The 5914-nt window shown below is 51.0% G+C and overlaps 1 long non-coding RNA gene across 1 annotated transcript in view; it reads right to left on the bottom strand.

Moving 5' to 3' along the window:
- The window catches only part of LOC107213210, a 27544-nt gene that overhangs the window by 13948 nt on the left and 7682 nt on the right, over nt 1-5914 (bottom strand). Inside the window, exon 3 of the long non-coding RNA XR_004500023.1 lies at nt 4667-4903. This is a non-coding gene — a long non-coding RNA (uncharacterized LOC107213210). The remainder of the gene's footprint in view (nt 1-4666; nt 4904-5914) is intronic.

The following is a 5914-nucleotide window of genomic DNA, read 5'->3' as shown; positions in this document are numbered from 1 at the left end:
CAGGCTCCTGTGCTGTCTGTCCTGGGCTCTGGCCGGGCAGGGCAGGCTCAGCTCCGTGCAGGAACTCACCGAGCCCCCCTGGTCAGTGAGGATATCCTGTGGGATAGAGGGACTCAGCTCTTTTGGGAAAAACGCACAGGCAGAGACACACATTTTACATTTTTTCTCTCTTTTGTCAGGTGAGAAGAGGATCTGGGTTTGCTGAGTGCATCCTGAGCTGCTCTGTGCTGTTCCTCATGGCTGAAATGCCATTTTCCCCGTGCTGACCCCAACATGTGCAATAAGTTCCCCAGCATTGCAAAGCACACCTTTCTTCCATCCCACATTTTGCAGAATGACACAAAGGAATCTTGCCCAAACCACTCTGGGGCAGCAGGGAGGAGCCACTGCAGGCTCAGGGGTACCTGGAGGAGCCCACCTGGCCCTGCAGGAGCTCTGAGCAGCCTCCCAGCCCTGGCAGCCACTCTCCGGAGAGCTGGGCTGGAAGGGAGCTCTGGGGAGGCTGCAGTGCAGGGCAGGCTCACCAGGAACACATCCAGGAGGGGCTGGGACATCTCCAGAGAGGAAACCACAGCCAGACCCATCCACCATCCTCATTCCATGTGAGCTACAAGTGTGAGAGCAAGGGAAGAACACGGAGTTTCAGCTGTGTGGCTTCAAGCATCACGTGCCAGCGAGGTGAACATGAGGCAGCTCTTAATTTCTTCGCCAAAAATGTTTTCATTCCTTTTCCACTTCAGCTCGTGGAAGATGGAAACTGAGGTTTTGCTGAGCTGTCCCTGGGTTGGGGTGTTTGTGTCTGGCCACAGCTCCCAGGGACAGTGACAAGAAGCATCCTTTGAGTGCATTTCTGCTCCTCCAGATCTTGTCACCGACCCCGTGTGCAGCTGCTGTGGTTAAGATTAGGGCTGCAATTATTTTTTGCTGACTCTGTGGGTCTGAGCTTTTGCAGCAGAATTTCTCTAGAGGGCAGTCAGGACTCGGAGCTGCCTTGGAATAAATAAATATATATCTATCTCTCTCCTGTAGAAATGACAGATCATCTTTGCACAGCAGTAAAGGTTACAAGAGTGGGTGCACATGTTGCAGTGTAGGGTAGAACAGCTAAAAGCACATAAAGCAAACTGCACGCTCTTCCTTCTCATACCATCACCCAGATTTGATGTATTTGAAATTACTGAAAGCCTTCTGCTTTTAGCTGGGAGGAGAAAGGGCCTTTCTGTTAGGGAAGGTTCAGTTTGGGATAGTGGAGGGTTTGGAAACAGGGAAACAAATTGGGGAAATAAATCAGGGGTCCAAATGGCAACCTTTGGGCTGGACTGGACTCGCTCCTGTGACTCCAAACTGCTCCTTCCTGAAAACTGAGGTACCAAAGCCAGAGCTTGGTCCAAACACAGCATTTCTGATCATTCTCTGGCCCAACATCACATTTAACAATGTGAGATACCTCTCTGAAGTGCCTGCTGTGAAGGGTATGAATCTGGATCTCACAGATGTCACAGACCAGCGGTGACACTGAGGGTTACAAACATTCTGGAGCTCTCCTGCACCTTCCCCATCACCTTTGCACTCCTAATTGAACATGGTGCAGTGAGGGCACCTCAGGAGATGAAATCTTCCATCAGGACATCCCCAAACCCATGCAGGAAAGCAGGTGGCTGGGGAAGGGGATCAGCAATTATATCATGGCCAACACTTGATAAAAATGTGCCCCTACTTAAGTCCAAAACTGGAGCTGTTTGTTGGGCTTGGTGATGCCATGAAGAGCATCTGAGCAAACCCTGAGCTTTGGGGGAGCTCAGGAGGGCACAGCAGCAGCAGCTCTGCTCTTTCCTGGTGTTTCATTCACTTCCCAGGCACGTGTCCATCCCTTCCCTTGGCACCTCTGGCGTGGGAACACAACCTCCCTCCTCCAGCAGCATCCCCAGAGCTCTCAGCTCCTTAAATCTCAACTCCTTGCCCAGGGACTCGGGTCAGAGACATCTCTCTCATGTCACACCTCCCCAGGGAATGTTTTCCTGCTGGTCCCTGGCTGCTCCATGCCCTGGAGCCTCTGGGATGCTCCGTGTGCCCCTTAAATCCCACCTCAGCCTCGGGATCTCTGTGGGAGCAGGAGCTGCCTCTCCATCAGAGCATCCCCAGAGCAGCCCTGCTGTGCCATCCTGCTCTGGGCACTTCAGGAGCTCAGCAGCAGCAGCAGATGTGCCAGTGCTACGCCAAAAATTAAAGTCTGGGGCTAAAATATCAGCAGGACACTTTAAATAAGCGACCGAGACACAATTTAAAAAAACCAGCTGGTTCAAACAGAGAATTGGGATGTTAGGAACAATGTGAGAGCGGGCTAGATTTTATTGTAATATTATGTTTTTAAGGAATACTAAATTTAGGATCTAAAGATGTTCATACTTGAATATATTTAAATAATTACTCTGTGAAATATTCATCCTACAATCTGTATTCTTGCTTTTCAGGTGTCTTAGCATCTCACAAATCTGCATTCCTGGCCTTAAAAAGTGTGTTTCTTGCCTGAAACAAATTTAAACAATAATGTAAGATGCCATGAAACTTGAAACCTCCTATGTCAAGTCAAGAGGAGACTCATCCCAGATAATTCCTTCCACGTTTGGAAGAGTTTGGAGGTTTTAGCTCAGCTCCTGAGCACCTGAGAGCTCTTCCATCTCCTCTCAGTGTCCTGCAGGCTGCAGAGGGACAAGGCATGTTTCAGGTGTGGGTGACACCTGGATTTCCAGCAGCCCCAGCTCCCTGCAGCCTCGGTGCTGGGGCAGTTTTACTGGTGCAGGAGTTAGCTCAGCCCTTGTGGCACCACTGAAGAGATGATCTCGTGTAAAAACACCCAGCTTCATTCCCCAGTCCCTCTCTGGAGGACAGGAAGGGGTGGAGAAGGTGGAGGAATGGCACCAGGGGTGGGTTTTGAAGGCAGAACTCTCCCCTGGCTGGCACTGAGGTAGAGCAGAGAATCTCCCAGGATTCTCCTGAGAAATGGGGAATTTCACAGAGCCCTGTGCCCTGGTTCTCACTGGGGCACCCAAAGTGACACAAACAACCTGACAAAACCCTGTTTTTACTCACCCCGTGCCTGTGGTGAGGATCTCTGTGCACATTTCCACCCAAAGCACTCCAGGAACCTTCCCACCACTCTTAGGTTATTCAGGACGAGCAGTGAGGCTCGTAAACAGGATAAATACCCCTCCCAAAGAGGAATATCCACCTCAAACACCTGTCCCAAAGGCAGTGGCCCAGGAGCAGCTGCTGTTTGGGGTGCCCAGTGTAACTCAGGCACACTGTCTCCCAGGAAAAGCCTCCACTTAGGGGGCTGTGGTTTTAGGAAGGCTTTACACCCCACCTGTGCACGTGGATCATGGTCCTGGCTCAGTGAAAGCTGAGCCCAGCCAGCAGCAGGGCCTGTGAGCAGCTGGCTGAGAAATAAGCCCAGCCTTGGTAGGACAGTGGAGGCAGCCTGAGCAAACCCTGTGCTGCAGCTTTGCTCCACAGAGCAATTGGCTGGAACCCAGGGCCTTGGAACCCCTGCTCTGGATGAGAGCAAGTCCCTGTTCTCAGGCTCCTGTGAGCTTCTCTTCAGCCAGAGCATTCCCAAAAAAATCATCAGTTTGTGAGAGCCTCAGGCCAGCAAACACCTCACTCCATGCCCTGGGCTGCCTCAGGAGCACCTGGAAGCAGCAGCCAGGCTGGGATCCATCACCTGCAGGTGCAGGCAGCAGCAGAGCACACCTGGCTGCTCTTGGCTCTCCCTCCTACTGCTCCTGCCTCAGTTCCCCTCTACAGAGCTGCAGAGGTGAAGGGTTTGCACAAAGCACTTCTACATCTCTGAATGGAAAACATCTAAATGCCAAATGCAGTGAAAAGCATTTTCCTGGCCGCTCAGAGTCAGTGGAAATCCACGCTGGAGAGTGGGTGCAGCGGCACTTTCAGAGCAGAGAGTGCTTCCTCCAGAAAAGCAGAGTTTGGAGGGGCTGGGGGGCTCAGGTTTGGGGCTGGGGGCTCAGGTTTGGGGCTGGGGGCAGCCAGGCACTCGCTGGTGGTGCAGGGAGGGGAGGCTGGGTGGTTTCAGAGGTACCTGCAGGGAGCTGTGTGCCAAGCCCAGCCTGGTGATTCATAAGCTGCTCGTCAGGAGCTGTTAAATATCTGCTTTTTGCCAACGCTCACTGTTTCAGTCTGCCAAAGATACTGCAGAAACAGTCACTGTAAAAAATTTATAGTTTCTCTGGGGAAAACAAAAGCTTTTTGTGGCATAATACAAAATCATAAATTAAATTTTTTTTTTTTAATGAAGAAGTTACATCATGTTTTGATGTAATGTGATGTGGCAGGTCATGCTTTTAATTTTAATAAGCTTAAAAAAGAGAGAGTAATTTGAGAGATTTGGGAGTATAAATACTGTTTCTGAACCTGCATCTTCTCTTGGTGGAGGCTGGCAAGGGAGGTTCACCTCTGCCATCTGGGTTCAGGTCTTATTTCAGGAAAACAATCTGAACTGACTTTGGGAGGGAGCAGCAGCAGTTAATGAACTGAACTTCTACTGCACAGACCTTCCAGGAAAGTGCCAAACAGCATCAGCCCCTCTGTGGTATTATTTGTCATGCTCAGGAATTGCTGTGCTTTAAAAACCTCATCATCCCCAGCTTACCTTCTTGGGAATTCTGGATTCCTTTTTGGGAATCTCCTGCAACTTCCAGTGGTTAAAATGGGCAGGCAGAGAGCCCCAGGGCTGTATCCCAGCAGCATTCCAGGAGCCTGTTCCACACTGGGAGTGCCCAGGGGCTGCAGGAGCAGCTGCAGGGCTCCCTGTGCCTCTCTGAAGAGTTGATCCTCACTCAGGGGCAGCTCTGGGATTCAGAGCTGGAGCCCATCCTGCTGCAGGCACCTGAAAAATCAGGATTTTTGGCAGGGTGAGGTTGTGACAGACAGCAGAATTCATGGATCTTTAAACTGGTGTGAGCTCTCAGCACATCTGAAACTGTGAATAGGTACAGAAAACTCTACCTGATGATCAGTGGACCTGGGGCCTCTTTTTTCTGCAGGAAAAAAAATAAGTCTTGTTTTATTCATGATAAAGTGCAAAAGGGACATCAACCTTCATTTTAACCTTTGGTCACTGCCATAAGAAATGCAAAGGGTCAGGCACATTGCAGGACCAAACAGAGGGGAAATAATCACCTACTCAGCAGTTCACATCCCAAATTTGCTTTGTTTCAGCTGAGCCCCTGGCTGGTGTTGCTTCAGCCCTTTCTGACCCAGCTCTCCTGGCCTTGGCTGGGCTCTCAGCCCCCAGCTCTGGTCCAGCAGCCCCAGAGGGGATTCCCTCACCCTCACCCCCACTGCCTGTGGCTGCAGAGGGATCCTGGAGCTCTCGCTGCCTCCCTTGGCAGGAACTTGGCCCTTTCTGGGGGAGTGTGAAGAAGGGAGTGAGACCCGAGTGCTGTGACCCCTCTGAGTGAGGGGGGTCTCCAGCAGCCCCCTGCCCCTGCCCAGCCCGAGGTAACTGCACCAGGGCTCTGCAGGGCACTTGCCTTTCATTCTCCTTTCTGATTTCTCTTCCCAATCCTCTTATTTATTTTCCTAATAGTTCTTTTTTTTTCTCCCCATTCTGACTCTCATTTTGATATTTTTAATCACATTCAGAATGGAGGGAAGAGGGTGACCCGTTGTCCTGCTAAGTGACACCCAGGCTGTGGCTGACTGACAGGAGGTACCATTAGAATCAGCATCCCTCCTCTGACAGGGACTATCCATGTTAACATCTCTGTTCTCTGGGCTACGGGCTGAATCTCCCAGAGCTGTAAATTATGAGTGACTCCATCAAAGTCAGGGGCATTCCTGCAGTGCTGACACGGGGGAGGTCAGCTGGCAGCTGTGCTTTCAGGATTTCACATTT

Source organism: Parus major, chromosome 20 (genome assembly GCF_001522545.3).
Source record: "Parus major isolate Abel chromosome 20, Parus_major1.1, whole genome shotgun sequence".
In the NCBI taxonomy this organism is placed as follows: domain Eukaryota; kingdom Metazoa; phylum Chordata; class Aves; order Passeriformes; family Paridae; genus Parus; species Parus major.
The sequence above is the reverse complement of the archived record's forward strand: the minus strand, read 5'-3'. Positions and strand labels throughout refer to the sequence as shown.